The sequence below is a fragment of the Trichomycterus rosablanca genome, chromosome 9 (genome assembly GCF_030014385.1).
Source record: "Trichomycterus rosablanca isolate fTriRos1 chromosome 9, fTriRos1.hap1, whole genome shotgun sequence".
In the NCBI taxonomy this organism is placed as follows: domain Eukaryota; kingdom Metazoa; phylum Chordata; class Actinopteri; order Siluriformes; family Trichomycteridae; genus Trichomycterus; species Trichomycterus rosablanca.
Window position 1 is genome coordinate 32,059,849 of NC_085996.1, and position 21,554 is coordinate 32,081,402.

Below are 21,554 nucleotides of genomic sequence, written 5' to 3' on the forward strand. Positions count from 1 at the left end.
AAAACAAGATTAATAAACCAATTTGAAGGAAACTGAAATAAGCTGAAAAACTAAATCTGCAGATGCAGTCTAATAAATTGCCTGTCAAGTTATTAGGCTGTGGATATAGTTTTTTTAATGTACAAGATGTAAAAACTTCACTGTGGTGAGGCTTAAACCCTTGACCAGCCCAACTGTAGTCCAGTACCTTAACCAGTAAGACAACTGCTCCAGTAACAACCAGTCAGATTGGACCTACAGTTGCAACTGGAAATATACACCCCAAAAATGAAAATAGGATAACTAAACTCATCTGCAGACCTTGATTTTGCATTAAATAAAGTCTCAGTTACATAATACAGCAAATGAACAAAGAAAATGAATGATTAGAGTATTAGTATATTTTGTTTATACTGCTATGTCAATTATTCAACCCCCACATATTGCTGATCCTAAAACTTACTGCTAGTCTGTAGGATGATGTAGGATGATGTAGGATTTGTACTCAAAAACTACCCTCAATATGCTCCAGCTGTCATGTGTTATATAATCACCACCCAGATATTCAAGTGTTTAAGGTATGTCACAACCATCAGCAAAACGAAGAAGCTGTCGCAATAGCTTGGAGAGAAGATTTTCATTTAGCCAAATGGTCAGTTGGTATAAGATGATGTCTCTAGGAGTGTCCAATACCATAAGCACTTCTGGAAACATCTTTGGGAGTATTGAATGTAAGATCCAAACTCATGACACACCAAACTGGCCTGGCTGTGTAAGAAAGCCCAAAAAATTTTTCCAGAGGCCTTAGCAGTCTCATCAGGACAATCAATGAAAACCTGTCTTACTGCAAAAAGATAAAGACTGGAACAATTGTGTCAGTGGCAGCCATAAGATCCTGACTTAACAACCAAGGACTTCATGGCCGGACTCCAGAATGCGTGTCAGGCTTGATCAAAAAGGACCAAAAAAAGAACAGAAAGGTCAACTGGAAAGCACCATAAGAAATTTGAATAGGCCTGGAGAGTTCTTCGACACAGTTTTATGAAGAAGAATCAAAACTGGAACTGTTTGACCCACCCGAGGGGATGGTATTCCTCTGGTCATAAGCATTGGGATGATTCTGCAGCAGGAACTAGCAATTTGTGGTGAAATTTAATCCTAGATATAATTAACTTTCCAGCAAAACAATGATCTCCAGCCCACTTCCAAATCAACCAAGGCTTGGTTAAGGAATTAGTCCTGGAAAATCCTGGAGTGACCTTAGTCTCCAGAGTAAATCACATAGAAAATATTAAAGATAGGAGTTGCAGCATGAAATCCATCAAACCTCAGTGAGCCAATTGTTCGGGATGCAAAGAAAAACCCACAAATAACATCAGCTGACATACAGGACTCTCTAAAAAGAAGGGGTGTGGCTGTTTTAAGATGCACAATAAGGAGGCACTTGAAGAAAAATGGGCAGCATGGTCGAGTCGCCAGAAGAAAGCCATTACTACGCCAATGCCACAAAGCAGCCCTCTTACAATATGCTAAACAGCACAGAGACAAGCCTCAAAATTTCTGGAACAAAGTTATTTGGAGTGATGAGACCAAAATGGAACTTTTTGGCCACAACCATAAACGCTACATTTGGAGAGGAGTCAACAAGGCCTATGATGAAAAGTACACCATCCCTACTGTGAAACACGGAGGTGGATCGCTGATGTTTTGGGGATGTGTGAGCTACACAGTCACAGGGAACTTGGTCAGAATTGATGGCAAGATAAATGCAGCATTTTATCGGAAAATACTGGAGAAAAATTTGCACTCATCAGCCCGGAAGCTGAGCATGGGACGCACTTGGACGTTCCAACATGACAATGATTCAAAACACAAGGTCAAGTCAACCTGTCATTGGCTACAGCAGAAGAAAGTGAAGGTTCTGGAGTGGCCATCTTAGTCCCATGACCTCAATATCATTGAGCCACTTTGGGGAGATTTGGGAAGAATTTACAGGAACTGGAGGCATTTTGCCAAGAAGAATGGGCAGCTTTACCATCTGAGAAAATAAAGTGCCTCATCCACAACTACCACAAAAGACTTCAAGCCGTCATTGATGTTAAAGGAGGCAATACACAGTATTAAGAACTAGGGTATGTAAACTTTTGATCAGGGTCATTTCGGTAGTTTCTGTTGTCATAATGATTTAAAAAGAGCAAACACAATTGTTTGATAATAAATGGCTTCACCCAACCACTAACCAAGAATAAAAGAAAGGTTTTTGTATTATCATTCATATTCTCTGAAGAATTGCCAAAAAAAATCACAAATTCTGCCAGGGTATGTAAACTTATGAACACAACTATATGTAGAAGAGCTGCCAAAAAAAAACAAGATGGGGGGGGGCAGATTTATTAATTCATAAGAAACAATGATACATAAAGCCAGAAAACACATTTGATAGTTTTTGTGTACAAATGTGCAAAACTGACACCATGTATTATTGGTATTGTCACATTGTCTGCTAGATATGTGTTCCAAATTACATTTTATGATTGGTTTTAGATAAGTAGAAATACATTGTTGTGCTCAAGGGTTTTTTCTGTGAAGTTGCATATTCAGAACAACAGTAAAAAGTGCTTTTGTCCAAAGTAAACAAAGCTTACTTAGTTGTTAACCAGCAGCATTGTACTCAAAAAATGTTATAAAGCCACAACATTCAAACATCTTTCCTTTAATTCAACACTATAAAAAGGAATTTCAACCCGAGTTGCTATCCTACATATAAAACACATCATTGATAAGGAGAAAAATTGTTTTTATAGAAGTGCTTGTAAAAGGTTGATGCAGTGTGACCTGAATAATAGTGCACACTGGGTAGGCACTTCAAAAAGCTGAGTGGTAAAAATTTATTCAGTGTGACCTTACAATAAAATCACTCCTGCTGATTTTACAACTGAGTTGAGTTAGCTTTTTACCAGTTAAGGCTCTACTACGAATATTATTGAGGTATAGTAAAGGACATGCTCAAGGTGGACAAAATATCAGAAACAAGAATAGGACATTAATTCCAAGGTGATAATTAGGAGTAGCACAAGCCGGGAATTCCACAAATGTGTTCATCCTACTTGAAGTATGGTCAGATTTGTCCTGAATGATTTAAGGCGGGATGGTAGGTACCAATCTACATCAAAGTCTGCACTTTCCATAAAAGTTCAATGATGTTTAAATTTGATGATTAGAAAGGCCAAGGTAAAAATTGACTTCTTCCTGGTGTTTATCAAACCACTCTTAATACTAAATAATTTTTCCTGTATGTATGTGGGGCGGCACGGTAGCTCGGTGGGTAGCACTGTCACCTCACAGCAAGAAGGTCCTTGGTCCGATCCCCAGGCGGGGCGGTCTGGGTCCTTTCTGTGCGGAGTTTGCATGTTCTCCCCGTGTCTGCGTGGGTTTCCTCCGGGAGCTTCGGTTTCCTCCCACAGTCCAAAAACATGCAGTCAGGTTAATTGGAGACACTGAATTGCCCTATAAGTAAGTGTGTGAGTATGTGTGTCAGCCCTGCAAAGGACTGGCGCCCCGTCCAGAGTGTTACTGTGTGCCTTGTGCCAATTGAAAAGATGGGATAGGCTCCAGCACCCACGACCCTAACTGGATAAGCGGTTAAGAAAGTGAGTGAGTTAGTGTTTGTATGCATTTCAACAGTAGTAGAAATAGTAGTTATAGGGAATTATTAACTATATTAAAACTCACAGATCTGTGCATATGCTAGCCAGAAAGGCTAATTAAATACCCAGTATAACAAAGGACCTGCAGAAAGGTTTTGCAGACAAAGAAATTGTGGTGTGCAGTTCTCCTGGGCAGCGTAGCCTGCACAAACAACATTGAAAGTTATTTTTCCTTTTGGTGAAATCATATCAGACGTCCACATCTGATGCATGTCAAACAATGCTGGGTAAGCCAAAGCATTTGGAAACAAGAGCAGTGACATGTTGAAGTAAATATGGAACTATTTCACCATAACTACCAAAGGAACAGTATGTTTGGAACAAAGGAGAAGCATTTAGTAAAAAGATTTACTGTTTGTTCTGAATGGGGGAAATTGAAAACTGGCCACAGAAATGAATGTGGTGTGAAAATGTCAGAGCAGTGAAGCTCAGCTTTAAAGCTTGCACACATGAACCGTGTAACATGCTGAGAGTGATGAAAAGTTTAACTAAAAGCTTCACTACCTGTATACTTGCTACAGAGAGCATTCAAATTAGAGGTTGACTCATGCAGAGCAAGCTTTCTATTTTTAAAATGCTAAAAGGCATGTAAAGCCATTTCTTTATATACATATATATATATTAGGGCTGTCAAACGATAAAAAATTTTTATCGCGATTAATCTCAGAATTTCATATAGTTAATCGCATTTAAAAAAAAATCTGTGTAAATGTTATAGAAAACAAGGATTTTTAAGTGAAATGTTACAATTAAAATGGTGAACACATTTTATGCTAAATGTACTTATGTTAAAAACTGCTGGGACAAGAGAAAACTGTAAGGGAGTTTTATTCACTCACATACTAGGCAGTAATACTATCCAGCAGAGACCCCTGACTTCGTATATATGTCAGATTGTAGGTTAAAATTTCTCCATCAGCAAACATTGTAGATCAGCGGTGCTTTAGGTGGGATAAGGCGTAGTTATTGTAACAGACTTTTCTGTGGTTGTATCGTGACAATGGTTTGATGGACGTTTCTACACGAAGTAAGTGTGTTTTGACCCTTTGGGGCTTCCATAATTCTTGGAATAGCATGCTTGGCTAACGCGATGACTCCTGACAATTTATGAATACCGTGTATTTATTTCTTTATTAAGCAAGTGCATCACTACGATGCTCGGTTACATCATGTTAACAAACCTGTCATGCCCAGGGGGGGCACGCCCCACACTTTGAGAAACGCTGTCTTAATGAGAGATGCCGTGCACGGTCAAGTCTCAACATGAACTACGAATGACTCGCAGGGCCAAATAGAATTTGCGTTAACGGTACTATTTTAAAAAATCGCGTTCAATTGAGATTGCGTTAATGCGTTATTATCGCGTTAACTTCGACAGCCCTAATATATATATATATCCAATTGCCCGATTGCGTCATGCTTCCTCTCCACCAATGCCGAGCCCTGCTCTGATTGAGGAGAACGAAGCCAACCCACTCCCCCTCCGACAAGTGGGCAGCATGCCGTATGCATTTTATCACCTGCACTTTGACGAGTGCAGTGCAGCTCAGCGTTGTGTATGGAGAGGACACACCCTGAGAGCACTCTTTTCTCATCTCTGTGCAGGCGCCATCAATCAGCCAGCAGAGGTCGTAATTGCACCATTTACATTTACATTTTCGGCATTTAGCAGACGCTCTTATCCAGAGCGACTTACAGAAGTGCTTCTATAGTGAACATTTCATTTCTCAAGTTTAGGTAAACAACAGTCAAAGCACCAGTCATGGGAGAGAGACCCCATCCGGCTTAGTCTTGCCCATATCTGAACAACAAGCCAATCGTTGTTCATGTGGCCGCTCAGCCTAAGCCGGCAGGCAGAGCTGAGATTCGATACCATGTATTCGAGATCCCTGCTCTGGTTCCAGCGTTTGTTTTTACCGCTGCGCCACCTTGAATGACCTCTTTTTTTACAGTTATTAGTTTGTACAAGTAAACACGTCATCAGTTGAACTGAACATGAAAAGTAAACAATCAAGCACAAGCTACACCTGATCCAACTGCCCGGTAAAAAAGCAAGACCAAGTAAACAAATAAAATCAGGTACATCAGTACCATTAGCTTTTTGATCATTTTTAATGTTATACAAATGGATTTTTACAATGTGTATTTTTTTTTAATATATTTTTGTTTATGCATTTTCTCCCGACTTTTTAGCAAGTCCAATTGCCCGATTGCGTCACGCTTCCTTTCCACTTATGCCAACCCCCGCTTTGATTTGAAGTGAACAAAGCTACCCCCCCCGGACACTTGGGCAGCAGCCGTATGCATTTTGTCACCCACACTAGGCAAGTACATTATTGCGAATCAGCCTTGTGTATGTATGGAGAGACACACCATGATCAACGCACTCTTTCCCCACCTGGTGCAGGCGCCATCAATCATCCAGCAGTGTTTTTACCGTTGCGCCACCTGAGCGGCTTATAATGTGTATTTATAACCTGACCCTTCACCGCTGACTGAGGACGCCTCTCAACTGACTTGCGCCCCCTCCGGTACGCACAGTCAGTACAGATAGTGCATTTTTCACCTGCACGAGTCGAGTTCATACACTTGACGGGCACTGTGTATGGAGGGTCACACCCCCATCAGCATTATTCCTCAGCCCTGTGCAGGCACCATCAGTCAGCCAGCAGGGGCCGCAGTCACACCAGCCACGAGGACCTATGATCCGACTTTCTTACCCTCTAACCCTGAACAACAGCCAATCTCCATTCATACAGCCGCCCAGCCCAGTCGGAAAGGCAGAGCTGAGATTCGATACGATGAATTCGAAACCACAACTCTGGTGAGCTAGCGTACTTTAATGCTGCGCCACCTGAGCGGCTAAAAGCAGGCTATTGTTAAACCTGTTGTAACAGTAGACTTGGTTACTGTAATGGTACCAGTACAGTATCTGTCACAGTGGCGAGTGCTTCGTAACAGAGGAGTCAGGTGTAACCCCACACCAGAGATATCTGAAGATGAACCCAAGTGCAGGAGACTTAACCAAGGCAGAACAGTACTGAGGTTCAGAAGTCCTACAAACGAAAGGAATATGCTGATTAACCATATATAAACCATAATAAACCATATGCCACAGGACTCTAGGGCAAGCTGTAGCCTAGTGGTTAAGGCTGGTTCAAGCCTCACAACTGCCAGGTTGCTGCTGTTGGGCCCTTGAGCAAGGCCCTTAACCCTCAATTGCTCAGACTGTATACTGTTACTGAAATGTAAGTCGCTTCGGATAAAAGTGTCTGCTAAATGCCTAAATGTAAATGTAAAAAAAAACAAGAAAAGGAAAAACACATTTGACCCTGAAAGTAATCAAGACATAGAGTCAGGAGAAAACAAGAGCGCCTGGGTGCAACTCCCAGTCCATCAGCAAGTTACATACAATACATTCAGAAGAATAGAAGATCTCAAAGTCACACATGGAAAAACAGAGTAGCTCCCAGGAGTAACAAGTGAGGTTTGATAAGGTCCAAAACATTTAGAAGTGTAGGTTAAAGAGAACTACACTGTCAACCTGAGCTGTTTTCTTGCTAGCCACATTGCGTAGGCCAAGTTGAGGCATAACAGTATCAAGATCAGCTAAAAAAGCTTTGATATCAGAATGAAAATGGAAGAATTTGATCAGAGCATTCCTAATCTTTTCTAATTCTGTCCAATACACAATATAATAAAATTCCAAATGCAATCACAGCTTCCTAACTTCTTTTCAAGTTACACCAGGCTGGTGTTAATCTCATCAGATCGAGTCTGGCCAGAGGGACTCCTCGCTTTGTGCTCTGTTTGCTTTTTTTTTTTTTTTTATCCCAGCACACAAGATCTGTTCTGTTCTTGGCAAAGTATGCTTCTCTCTTTTCCAGGCTGCGTCTTGATAACAAAATAATCATGTTTACTTAGACATAAAATCAGCCATGTCTTCCTATAATTTCCATATGAGATCTTAAACTGGCTTCTGCTAAAATAATGCTGGTCTTGCTTTAAGCATCAACGTCAGAGGATGAGGTTTTTATTTCAAATTACTAGAGGATGAGGTCAAAAAGGGAAAAGCATATGCCCCAAAGTGGCACACAAGTTCAGATTATGGTAAAGCTATATATGAGGTCATGTACACCGATCAGGCATCACATTATGACCACCTTCCTAATACTGTGTTGGTCCTCCTTTTGCTGCCAATACAGCCCTATAAACTGTGATGCACTGTGTATTCTGACACCTTTATATCAGAACCAGCATTAACTTCTTCAGCAATTTGAGCTACAGTAGCTCGTCTGTTGGATCGGACCACACGGGCCAGCCTTCGCTCCCCACATGCATCAATGAGCTTTGGCCGCCCATGACCCTGTCGTCGGTTTACCACTGTTCCTTCCTTGGACCACTTTTGATAGATACTGACCACTGCAGACCAGGAACACCACACAAGATCTGCAGTTTTGGAGATGCTCTGAACCAGTCATCTAGCCATCACAATCCTTATGCTTGCCCATTTTTCCTACTTCTAACACATCAACTTTGAGGATTAAATGTTCACTTGCTGCCGAATACAGTATATCCCACCCACTAGCAGGTGCCGTAATGAGAAAATCAGTGGTCACCTGTCAGTGGTCATAATGTTATGCCTCGTCGGTATATATAAATCGTATAAACTACAAATTTAACTATCTTAAAGCTGCATTAAAATTCCCATTGTGCAAATATAGCACACTTAATACAAACTAATGAAATCAAATATTAAGTGCCTCAAATGGGTCATGATAAGTCCAGAAAGACACTTGTGTTAATATTTAATAATTATCCTTTTTATTTTATATCTAGTATTTGTTTTGTTATAGCTCTAACCAACAGCCAATTAAAAAACACCAAAAACTGAAGTACAAAAAAAAAAACCACACAGACACATGAAGAGAACATGCAAGACACTTCACACAGAAAGTAAACAAAGACGTAACAAATATGCAAGGTCAAGGAAGGACTGTAAAGCACTGTAGTAAACACACTACCTGTTGTGCCTACTTGCAATCCTGAGCAATAAATAAAGTGCATAATTAATTATTTAAGATTGCCGTTTGACATATAAACTGAAGCTGATGTGACATTTTAATAGCATTTAAACACGGTTTGCTGCAAGCAAAGCAATGAGAGCAATGACAGACCTGAATCCTGATTTAGTCTCATTTTATTTAAATATCGAAGCAGACCTTAAAAGTGTGAATTTACATTTAAAGTGGTGAGTATTTGAATAGGAAGGAGAAGCATCAGAGGTTATACCTCATCCAGCCTTCTGCATTTATGAGGTGATTTTAAAGAAAAAAAGCATGTTGAGGATACTTACTGTATTGCCTAGTTCAACTACATATACACCGACGAGGCATAACATTATGACCACTGACCGGTGAAATGAATAACACTGATCATCTCTTCATCACGGCACCTGTTAGTGGGTGGGATATATTACGCAGCAAGTGAACATTTTATCCTCAAAGTTGATGTATTAGAAGCAGGAAAAATGGACAAGCGTAAGGATTTGAGCTAGTTTGACAAGGGCCAAATTGTAATGGCTAGACGACTGGGTCAGAGCATCTCCAAAACTGCAGCTCTTGTGAGGTGTTCCTGGTCTGCAGTGGTCAGTACCTATCAAAAGTGGTCCAAGAAGGGAACAGTGGTAAACCGACGACAGGGTCATGGAGAGCCAAGGCTTAGTGATGCACGTGGGGAGCAAAGGCAGATCCAACAGACGAGCTACTGTAGCTCAAATTGCTGAAGAGGTTAACGCTGGTTCTGATAGAAAGGTGTCAGAATACACAGTGCATCGCAGTTTGTTGCATATGGGGCAGCAAAAGGGGGACCAACACAATATTAGGAAAATGGTCATAATGTTATGCCTGATCGGTGTAAACAACTAATGTCAAATGTTCTATGGAAATATGACTGGGTCAATCTCACAAACAGCAAAAGGGATCACAGGCAGCAGTGGTGGGTACCTACAGTCAGTGGTTAAATGTGTTTGTGTATGGGGCTGTGTAGTCGCCGGCCAGTCAGTGTGCCCATACTAGCCTCTTCCCACTATTAAAAGTACCTACAATGAAAATGCAAGCTTTGGAACTCAACATTTGGACAGTGAAATGCTGAAAGTCTGATGAATGCAGTTTCCTGAACCCTACCTAAAAATCCTGAAGAAGAAAGATTGGTCATAGATCGGAAACCTGAACATCACAGATGAGATATGCAACAAGACCAAGACGGCACACATTGTCTGACCTTGTGATTGCAGCAGAACAGTTAGCTGGGGCCCTGAATGACTAGTTCTGATAGACATTTAATCTGAATATATGCAAAAAAAAGAAGGCAGCGCTGGTGCTGTGCAGTCATCGAACCCGTTTTGTGCACATCCATCATGGCCTGGTTCGGAACAGCCACAAAACAGGATAGGAACAGACTGCAACAAACAGTACTGACATACGGAAAAAATCATTGTTGCTCCCCTGCCAACGTTAAACAGTGAATGCTTCTCACAACTTCCTGTTGCTATAATCTGGATTAAATTTTTGTCAATAAAAGGGCTGTTTTCAATACAGTACTAACATGATACAAAATATATATACTTATGCCTAGTCCACACTACACGATTTTTGCCCTGATTTTCGCTCGCCGACTGGTCGCCACTGGATGTGGCAGGTCGGGAGCAACTCGGCGTTCGCTCGGCGATCTAAACTCTGCTCTCAATCGCTATGTGTGAACTACTCAACACCTCGATCCGAGCGGCTGTGGATAGATATCTAGCATGTTGAATATCTGGATCAGTCGGTTGCGACTGACAATGAGTGTGGCGAGGGGGATAGTATAGTTTCTATCAGAACACATCGGCACACACACAAGCTTTACAATATTTGTGAACTTATCGTCCACGCCAAACCATAATACCAACACTGCATTGCAAAAAAATATTTATTAACCTCCAACTCGCTACAGAACAAAACAATCCCTGCTGGTCGCGTTGCCAAATCCACTCAGATTCATTCATTTTTTCTCTTTGATCTTACGCTGCACATCAGCGCACAAACTTTGATCACTCGCTACTTGTTGGCGTGCATTTTTGGACATGGTATCGTTAAACCTTTCGTCACTTCTCACGTTTGTTTTCGTGACAAAACGTAGTTTGGGAGACCAGAGAAGCTCGCCTGCCATTCCAGTTGGTGATAGATTGTGTAGTGTGAAACCCCCTATTGCCGATCAGTCGTGTAGTGTGAAAGCCACACCGACTTGAAAGACTCCCGATTACAAGAGATCCAGTTGTGTAGTGTGAACTGTACAGCGACCTGATGACTTGGAAAGTCGTGTAGTGTGAACTTGGCATTAGGGTATACCCCATCCAGCCTTCCCGTCCTCAGACACGGTCTACTGTGGCAGGCTAGCATTAAAGACTGCTGCACCACCTGACTGTTTGTTTTATTTTTAAGGAAACAGCTTCATATTAAAACGTTCATCATATTAACTCTAAGCCAGGCATAATTTGCAGAATTATCAAACGATTCACACGCTGCGTCCACTTTTTTTTTCTAACTCCACATAAAATTTACAGTGACAATTTCACCACTCTCCGTCATGTTTCACGGTTCGTGCGAGTGAGCTTTTCAGACGAGCTTCACAGCTCTGACATTTCACACCACATTCATTTTACTGGCCGGCTTCCAATACTACTGGACATGGCTGCCTGACAGTACTGGCTTCCAGGAGCCATTTCAAATGACAGTGGCAATGTGCAATTTTCTCGACCGCATTATTTTAATTCAGCGTGGCAGTGGAATCAGCTACCAGGTGTGCCCCCTGTTTAAACCTTCTCCCAATTTCAGCAACAACAGTATCAAGGCATTGAAATATGTTAAGTCATTGAAAGTTTCTAGACCATGAGACATTTTTGACCTTTAGTAAGTAGAATCTATCCAATATTTTAGCTTTATTTTTAATGCCAAAGGGGAAAAAATCTACATCTTACATTTACAAATCCTGTAGCTTTATGTATATATACACCGATCAACCATAACATTAAAACCACCTCCTAGTTTCTACACACATTGTCCATTTTATCAGCTTCACTTACCATATAGAAGCACTTTGTAGTTCTACAATTACTGACTGTAGTCCATCTGTTTCTCTACATACTTTTTTAGTCTGTTTTCACCCTGTTCTTCAATAGTCAGGACCCCCACAGGACCACCACAGAGCAGGTATTATTTGGGTGGTGGATCATTCTCAGCACTGCAGTGACACTGACATGGTGGTGGTGTGTTAGTGTGTGTTGTGCTGGTATAAGTGGATCAGACACAGCAGCGCTGATGGAGTTTTATCCAGCCAACAACGCCCCGTGGGCAGCATCCTGTGATTACTGATGAAGGTCTAGAAGATGACCAACTCAAACAGCAGCAATAGATGAGCGATTGTCTCTGACTTTACATCTACAAGGTGGACCAACTAGGTAGGAGTGTCTAATAGTGGACAGTGAGTGTACATAAAAAAATGTTTGTGTGTATTTAAAAGCTCCAGCAGCACTGCTGTGTCTCATACCAGCACAACACACACTAACACACCACCACCATGTCATCGTCACTGCAGTGCCGAGAATGATCCACCACCTAAATAATACCTGCTCTGTGGTGGTCCTGTGGGGGTCCTGACCATTGAAGAACAGAATGAAAGGGGGCTAACAAAGCATACAGAGAAACAGATGGACTACAGTCAGTAATTGTAGAACTACATAGTGCTTCTATATGGTTTGTTTGTCTGTTTATTAGGATTTTAACGTCATGTTTTACACTTTGGTTACATTCATGACAGGAACAGTAGTTACTCATTACACAAGGTTCATCAGTTCACAAGCTTATATCAAACACAGTCATGGACAATTTTGTATCTCCAATTCACCTCACTTGCATGTCTTTGGACTGTGGGAGGAAACCGGAGCACCCGGAGTAAACCCACGCGGACACGGGGAGAACATGCAAACTCCGCACAGAAAGGACCCGGACTGCCCCACCTGGTGATCGAACCCAGGACCTTCTTGCTGTGAGGCGACAGTGCTACCCACTTAGCCACCGTGCCGCCCCTTCTATATGGAAAGTGGAGCTGATAAAATGGACAGTGAGTGTAGAAACCAGGAGGTGGTTTTAATGTTATGGCTGATCGGTGTATATATTTTAAATTGCAGGTCCTTTGGCCATTGAGTGTAAGCAGTAGTGGGTGTACAGACAGTTGAACATATCCACAGTGTGCAATCATGAAAGCTGACTCTTTTTCTCACATTTTCCTTTCCTTCCACTTTACTTTTTGTCTCAATTAGGAACCAGCTGGGCGAAAGGCAAGGGCAGGCAAAGGACCCTTAAGGATTTACAAAATATATCTAAGCACTGTATAATCTTCATTCAGAATTAATCTGCATATATAGAAGAAAATAAGTAAGTTAGAGAAGTGTATTAACATAACAGTGCTTGCTTTCAACAAAAAAAAAGGTTGTGAATTTGACATTTTTGCTGGTGGCATTAAAAAGTTGGTACGACACTGGGAAAAATACATGGTAATGTGACTATGTAAAAAAGGGGTGTAATTTGTTATTGAAATTTTTAATAAATAAAGTTAAAAAAGTGCAGAAACTTTTTGAAGAACCCTCGAACACGGTCATATCAAACCAACCAAGCTTGGAGTTCTATTTTCTAAAATATTCAGTCAGTATTATTAACGATTAAGATAATGATATTTGATATTTTACCTAAAAGACAAACATTACAAAGACAAACATTAATTTGTAATATTAATTTATAGGAACTACTTTCAAAATTAGCCACAACTATAATCAACAAAAACCGATACCAACATCTGACTGTTCAGTATTAATATAAAAGAGATACATAATGTTAGGGTTTTAAAAAGCTTCATATTAATTAAAAAAAATTACAAAAAAATGGACCACTTACATCATTGTGTCTGTAACAAGCAGGGAGACAACTGTCTCTTGCTTCTAAGAATCAATGCAGACATTGAGGGCTAGAAATACAAAAACAATATAATTGGTCCATCCATTTTCTTAGTGTTTTTCTTCCCAATAGGCTTTTCTAAATAAAAAAAACTGTTCTGCTGTTAATGGAAAAAGTTTATCTATTTATCTAGTAAATATGAACTCATGTGTTGTTAGATAAACGCAACATTTTTGTGTTAAGAGCAGGGGTGTGCTATATCGTATCGTTCACGATAATACCGGTATAATTTTTAAAACGATACAAAAAAGCCCATACCGCAATAATAGCAATATTCTGCGTTGTTTACGTAATGACGTCACATAGCTACGCAAACGGCGTACGTTCGTTACGTGGGTCATTTGGGCACAGCAACGAGTATGGCGGAAAGCGGCTCTGCGGTGGAAGAGCTCGTTCCAAAAACTCCAAGTCCATCATAAACTAATCTTTGGCAACCCAAACCCCAACCATCGCTTTGCCGGCAACTTTTTTGCGGAAGTATTTCTGCACGCAGGTTTACACAGGGACAAAATTCATCAGCGCACCTCCACCAAACAGTTCAGGAAAACTCTTAACATTAATGTCAACCACCAACACAGAAGTAGTACTACTGCTACTTAGTACTACTACTACTACTGTACTTAGTACTAATACTACTGCTACTTAGTACTACTGCTGTACTTAGTAGTAATTGTGGCACGCTACGAGTAAAGGCGCCACCGGGCTCTGCGCGTTCCAGTTTTGCCAGATTGGGCGGTTATTCGCCAAATTGGGCGGATTTTGTTGGGAAACAATTTAATATTTAATATTTATATTTTAAAGAAAATATTCCGTTTTAAAAAGCTCCAGCATTGAAGAAGGTTATTAAAAGTAAAGTCAATTTTCAATGCTGATTTGGCTTAATAGTGTTGGTCAGTCTGTATCATATTGTTAAAAGAAAATTAAAATGAGTTTTCCATGCATTCACGCTAGCATGTTCTGGGGTTCAATTGAGTGTCATCATTACACACAAGTTGGCAGCCAAATTATAAAGTATTGCAAAGGAAAATCTTTGAAATTCTTCCTCATAATGTTAAGGTTGCTATATTTTGGGGTTTTTTACTTGTCAGGGAAAATGAAGAGAAAAAAAAGCGTTATTATGTGGGTCTTCGTGATGTAATTCTACATGGCACTCACTGCCTGTATAGGTAAATGAGTGAGTTACCACATAAAAAAGGTATCAGTTTCTGTGCCACCCCTGTGTGAGCAATGGTCTCAGTCTGGCCCCCCCTATTGGAAATTGTCTGACTCCGCCATTACATTATGGTACATTATTTTTACTGGAAAGACAAAATACAGAAAAGTGTCTAAATTTTTTTTATGAAGTGTTAACTTATATTAATTCTAAATAAAAACTGAACATTATTTTTTTTTTGCAATAGTGTTTTCTCGAAATAAATAAAATATTTTTCAGTGTTTTGTTATATCGCCAAAAATATCGTTATCGCAAAAATAACCTGAAATATCGTGATATTATTTTAGGGCCATATCGCCCACCCCTATAGTACGAGTTTGTAATTGTCAGTCCTGATACAACAGGATGTAAAATAACCACAAGAGTATGAAAGCCAGCAGCTACAAATAATGTCTTTACCTTATTGTTTCCATATCACCAACTAACAGTCTTGATGGAATATTAGATTGTTACCTGGGTCATCCTCATGCTTTCTACAACCTATCTGTTGGTCTTCATTAAAGCATCTGCTTTTCCTTATCCCCTTCTCTCTGTATTTGTTTCTCCTAATCTTTTCCATTCGTGCACACTGTCAGTTCTGACTTTATCTGATCCCATCGTTATAAACCAACTTCAATTCCCCACATTTTGAAAAGCTGAGTGGTATTGCGGTGTACACCATGTACTTGTAGAAAAGTGTCTTCTGGTAGAGATCACAACCCTATTCTGTAAACTGTCACTGACAAAGCTGCTTAAACAGATCACGGACAACTGTTTTATATAAATGTCTATCTCTGAGGAATTGAAAAAAAGCATGCTGAAGGATCAAGACTTTCTAGCACCTTACATATCATGTTCAATATAGAATAGAGAGGATACTGAGACTTTAGGGAGACAGATCTTCACTGGTAATTATGCTCAGGAAAAATGTAAGTGAGTAGTGTGTTTACACACGTTAATATGCGAATTGATGATGCAAAAGGATGAACAATTAGTCATCAGCTATATTTAGCTATCAGATGGTCAAATACCCCACATGTAATGCATTAACATAATATTTACATTCGAACATTAATACTACTAATACACTAGCTTACATCTGCCTTGCAAGGTGCTCAGACACAAAAAAACTGAAATACAGCAAAACTGCATCCTTGATGCTGAAATGCGATTCATTGGCTGGTTCACATGATGTCATAATGTCTGACCCATCAGTGGAAAAACTACAGTAGCATGGTAGCATGGACACTTTAGCAGATTTTTCCAATAATGAATTTAGATATTTCGGGCCCTTGTCACAGAAATTACATTTACATTTTCAGGATTTAGCAGATGCTCTTATCCAGAGCGACTTACAGAAGTGCTTCCAAAGTGAACATTACCTTACTCTAGTTTAAGTGGACAACAGTCAAAGAATACAAATTTGCTAAAAAAAAAAAACCCTGTTAGAATTTTTTTTGGCATGAAATGAATAAGAGCGTTAATAAGTAAGTGCATGTCAGCTTAAGTGCTTAGTAAAGAAGTGATGAAGGTTTTTAATCATCTTTTAAAGACAGCGAGAGACTTAAGATGTTCCGACAGACAAGGGAAGCTCATTCTACCACCTGGGTGCAAGACAGAGAAGAGCCTTGATCTGCATCTTCCTCGAGTTCTGGGTGGAGGATCAAGTCGAGCAGGACTAGTGGCTCGGAGGATGCATAAACCAGTGCATTGTAGTGCTGGTCCCAAGCCCAGATGAATAGGGAGGGTTGTGTCAGGAAAGGCATCCGGCATAAAAACTGTGTCAAATTATGTGCTAATAATGCGGATCACGATCCGCCGGCAACCCCTAATGGGAGCAGCCAAAGAAAGTAGATTTTAAATACTATGCACACTTTTTTTAAAGGCATGCCAAAATAAAACAAAAACATTGTCATTTGTGCAGCATATTTAAAAGAACTATTTTTTTTGTATTATTTTTACTATAAACAGTAGTAGATCTGAACGGTATTAATTATGTGAGAATCAGGTTAAAGCAGCAGAGCCACATTTAGACCATAGCATATTTAAATAATTAGAGTGACCTCAGAAGGACAGTGTCTTGTGGCTGAAAAGCCTCTAGGCCATGTTGGATTTGTCCGCAGGGGCCAAGCATTGAGTGGGAAATCATAAATCATCTGCATGATTTTGTACCCGAGTTTGCTCTTTTGCCCTAGATATAGCAGTTATCATTGAAGTATGATTCATTATTTTCTTGTCAAATAAATTATTACATAATGCCATGTGAATAAAAGATCTCAGCACAACTTCACTTGGCAACAACGTCTAATAGCATGTTGCCATCGGAACTGTTCCTCAGGGCACAATAATAAGTGTAAAATGTCACGCAAAATGAGGAAAAAGGCTCATTTTGAAGTGACAGAACTAGTGAAGAAAGCACATCAGTATAAGTGATAGCATAGCTGCACTGCCAAACAATAGAGAATATTTAGGATACCATGAAGCTTACTGAGAGTCTCACAGGAAGTTCAACACTAATGCAGCAAGTAAGTACAAAACCAATTTCCATAACAGTTAAAAAACAATTACTGGGAAAAGTACAAAGAAAAGATTGGCCAGCAAACACGAGTAATTTCTTTGTACTTCTGTTAGTTTAATAAGTGTTCAAAATGATTATTTAATTACAGATTCATATTTATATTGCATTTCCCAACATTTTCAAGTGGGGTTTGTAGATTATAGGCATGTGCCAAGATGTTTAGTATATGTTTAAAGTGCTTAGACATACAGCATTTTGGGCAACATACAGATGACACCCAGGGTGACCACACTACCAAACAGTCCCAAGATCATGATAAAGTTTTGAATGTATTAAAACAGGGGTGCCCACGCTTTTGTGGCTTGAGATCTACTATTTCAGTCGACAGGTTCTCGCGATCTACTTTTTAAAAAGATTGGCCTCATCATTTTTTGAAGCTTATTTTTAAATGTGCTTCAGTTGTCTATATTAATATTCAGCGTTACAGGGAAAGGTGACTGAAAAATCAAACTATCCCTATTCTGATGATTTGCACTGAATGATGTCAGCCAGGTTTATGTAGTCTGGACAACAGCTGCTGATGCCAATTCTCAAGCAGGCGTCCAAGTGTTCATCAGTAAGGGTGAACTGATATTTAGACTTCATTATTTTCATGTGGGAAAAGACTGTTTTACACTAGTTGGTTGATCCAAAAATGCTGTCAAATATGTGGCACATTTTTATGTTTGGATATTTTTCCTCAGCCAGCAAGTTTCAAAGCTGTCCAGCAGAGGCCCTTGACTTCATATAAATGTGAGATTGTATGGTTAAATTATCAACGATCGACGTATTGGGAACATTGCTATAGAATTTTAGACCACGTTGATATGATTCCAGTATTTTGCTCCAGTATTTTATTTTTGAACAATTTTGCTCAAGTGGCCATGTCTCAGGGAGGAAAGGCATGAATAAAATCCACCTTCATGCAGTAACAATAACTCCTACAAGTCTGGTCTAGGCACTGGCATGAGGCCTGGCCAGTGATAGAACACTGGGGGTATATATATATATATATATATTTATTTATAAATTTTTTTTTTTTACTTTGGGGGTTTTAATCATTGTATTACACAATATTACCCACTAAAAAATTTTTTCTTGAAAAACGGTACATAATATATTAATAAAAAAAATTGTACAGCAATTATCATTCTACAATAGTATTTCATTACATTTTTGTATGTGTATATATTATATCAATTAAAAAATACAATATTTGGAAAGATTATAGACCACAGCTAATTTTAATATTAAAAAAGAAAAGTCTGACAACACAAAAGTTTAAAACCAGAAAAGCTTTTTTTTTCCACAAGAGGCATCATGAGCTGACATAAAACTTTACATTAAATGCTAATTGTTTTTAGCATTGTTCAAGAGGATATTTAATGCTGAATATAAAATGAAATTTTTATTTAGTAAAATGACAAAATATAATCTATCTAAATAATTAAAATATATAATTAATTAAATTAATAATTAAAACTATATACAGTGTATCACAAAAGTGAGTACACCCCTCACATTTCTGCAGATATTTAAGTATATCTTTTCATGGGACAACACTGACAAAATGACACTTTGACACAATGAAAAGTAGTCTGTGTGCAGCTTATATAACAGTGTAAATTTATTCTTCCCTCAAAATAACTCAATATACAGCCATTAATGTCTAAACCACCGGCAACAAAAGTGAGTACACCCCTTAGTGAAAGTTCCTGAAGTGTCAATATTTTGTGTGGCCACCATTATTTCCCAGAACTGCCTTAACTCTTCTGGGCATGGAGTTTACCAGAGCTTCACAGGTTGCCACTGGAATGCTTTTCCACTCCTCCATGACGACATCACGGAGCTGGCGGATATTCGAGACTTTGCGCTCCTCCACCTTCCGCTTGAGGATGCCCCAAAGATGTTCTATTGGGTTTAGGTCTGGAGACATGCTTGGCCAGTCCATCACCTTTACCTTCAGCCTCTTCAATAAAGCAGTGGTCGTCTTAGAGGTGTGTTTGGGGTCATTATCATGCTGGAACACTGCCCTGAGACCCAGTTTCCGGAGGGAGGGGATCATGCTCTGCTTCAGTATTTCACAGTACATATTGGAGTTCATGTGTCCCTCAATGAAATGTAACTCCCCAACACCTGCTGCACTCATGCAGCCCCAGACCATGGCATTCCCACCACCATGCTTGACTGTAGGCATGACACACTTATCTTTGTACTCCTCACCTGATTGCCGCCACACATGCTTGAGACCATCTGAACCAAACAAATTAATCTTGGTCTCATCAGACCATAGGACATGGTTCCAGTAATCCATGTCCTTTGTTGACATGTCTTCAGCAAACTGTTTGCGGGCTTTCTTGTGTAGAGACTTCAGAAGAGGCTTCCTTCTGGGGTGACAGCCATGCAGACCAATTTGATGTAGTGTGCGGCGTATGGTCTGAGCACTGACAGGCTGACCCCCCACCTTTTCAATCTCTGCAGCAATGCTGACAGCACTCCTGTGCCTATCTTTCAAAGACAGCAGTTGGATGTGACGCTGAGCACGTGCACTCAGCTTCTTTGGACGACCAACGCGAGGTCTGTTCTGAGTGGACCCTGCTCTTTTAAAATGATGGATGATCTTGGCCACTGTGCTGCAGCTCAGTTTCAGGGTGTTGGCAGCCTTCTTGTAGCCTTGGCCATCTTCATGTAGCGCAACAATTCATCTTTTAAGATCCTCAGAGAGTTCTTTGCCATGAGGTGCCATGTTGGAACTTTCAGTGACCAGTATGAGAGAGTGTGAGAGCTGTACTACTAAATTGAACACACCTGCTCCCTATGCACACCTGAGACCTAGTAACACTAACAAATCACATGACATTTTGGAGGGAAAATGACAAGCAGTGCTCAATTTGGACATTTAGGGGTGTAGTCTCTTAGGGGTGTACTCACTTTTGTTGCCGGTGGTTTAGACATTAATGGCTGTATATTGAGTTATTTTGAGGGAAGAATAAATTTACACTGTTATAAAAGCTGCACACAGACTACTTTTCATTGTGTCAAAGTGTCATTTTGTCAGTGTTGTCCCATGAAAAGATATACTTAAATATCTGCAGAAATGTGAGGGGTGTACTCACTTTTGTGATACACTGTATATATACAGTGTATCACAAAAGTGAGTACACCCCTCACATTTCTGCAGTTATTTAAGTATATCTTTTCATGGGACAACACTGACAAAATGACACTTTGACACAATGAAAAGTAGTCTGTGTGCAGCTTATATAACAGTGTAAATTTATTCTTCCCTCAAAATAACTCAATATACAGCCATTAATGTCTAAACCACCGGCAACAAAAGTGAGTACACCCCTAAGAGACTACACCCCTAAATGTCCAAATTGAGCACTGCTTGTCATTTTCCCTCCAAAATGTCAAGTGATTTGTTAGTGTTACTAGGTCTCAGGTGTGCATAGGGAGCAGGTGTGTTCAATTTAGTAGTACAGCTCTCACACTCTCTCATACTGGTCACTGAAAGTTCCAACATGGCACCTCATGGCAAAGAACTCTCTGAGGATCTTAAAAGACGAATTGTTGCGCTACATGAAGATGGCCAAGGCTACAAGAAGATTGCCAACACCCTGAAACTGAGCTGCAGCACAGTGGCCAAGATCATCCAGCGTTTTAAAAGAGCAGGGTCCACTCAGAACAGACCTCGCGTTGGTCGTCCAAAGAAGCTGAGTGCACGTGCTCAGCGTCACATCCAACTGCTGTCTTTGAAAGATAGGCGCAGGAGTGCTGTCAGCATTGCTGCAGAGATTGAAAAGGTGGGGGGTCAGCCTGGCAGTGCTCAGACCATACGCCGCACACTACATCAAATTGGTCTGCATTGCTGTCACCCCAGAAGGAAGCCTTTTCTGAAGTCTCTACACAAGAAAGCCCGCAAACAGTTTGCTGAAGACATGTCAACAAAGGACATGGATTACTGGAACCATGTCCTATGGTCTGATGAGACCAAGATTAATTTGTTTGGTTCAGATGGTCTCAAGCATGAGTGGCGGCAATCAGGTGAGGAGTACAAAGATAAGTGT

At 40.1% G+C, this 21,554-nt stretch overlaps 1 protein-coding gene across 1 annotated transcript in view; it reads right to left on the reverse strand.

Annotated features, from left to right (window-relative positions):
- The window catches only part of LOC134320700 (kelch-like protein 29), a 352,789-nt gene that overhangs the window by 319,332 nt on the left and 11,903 nt on the right, over positions 1-21,554 (reverse strand). The window lies entirely within an intron of this gene.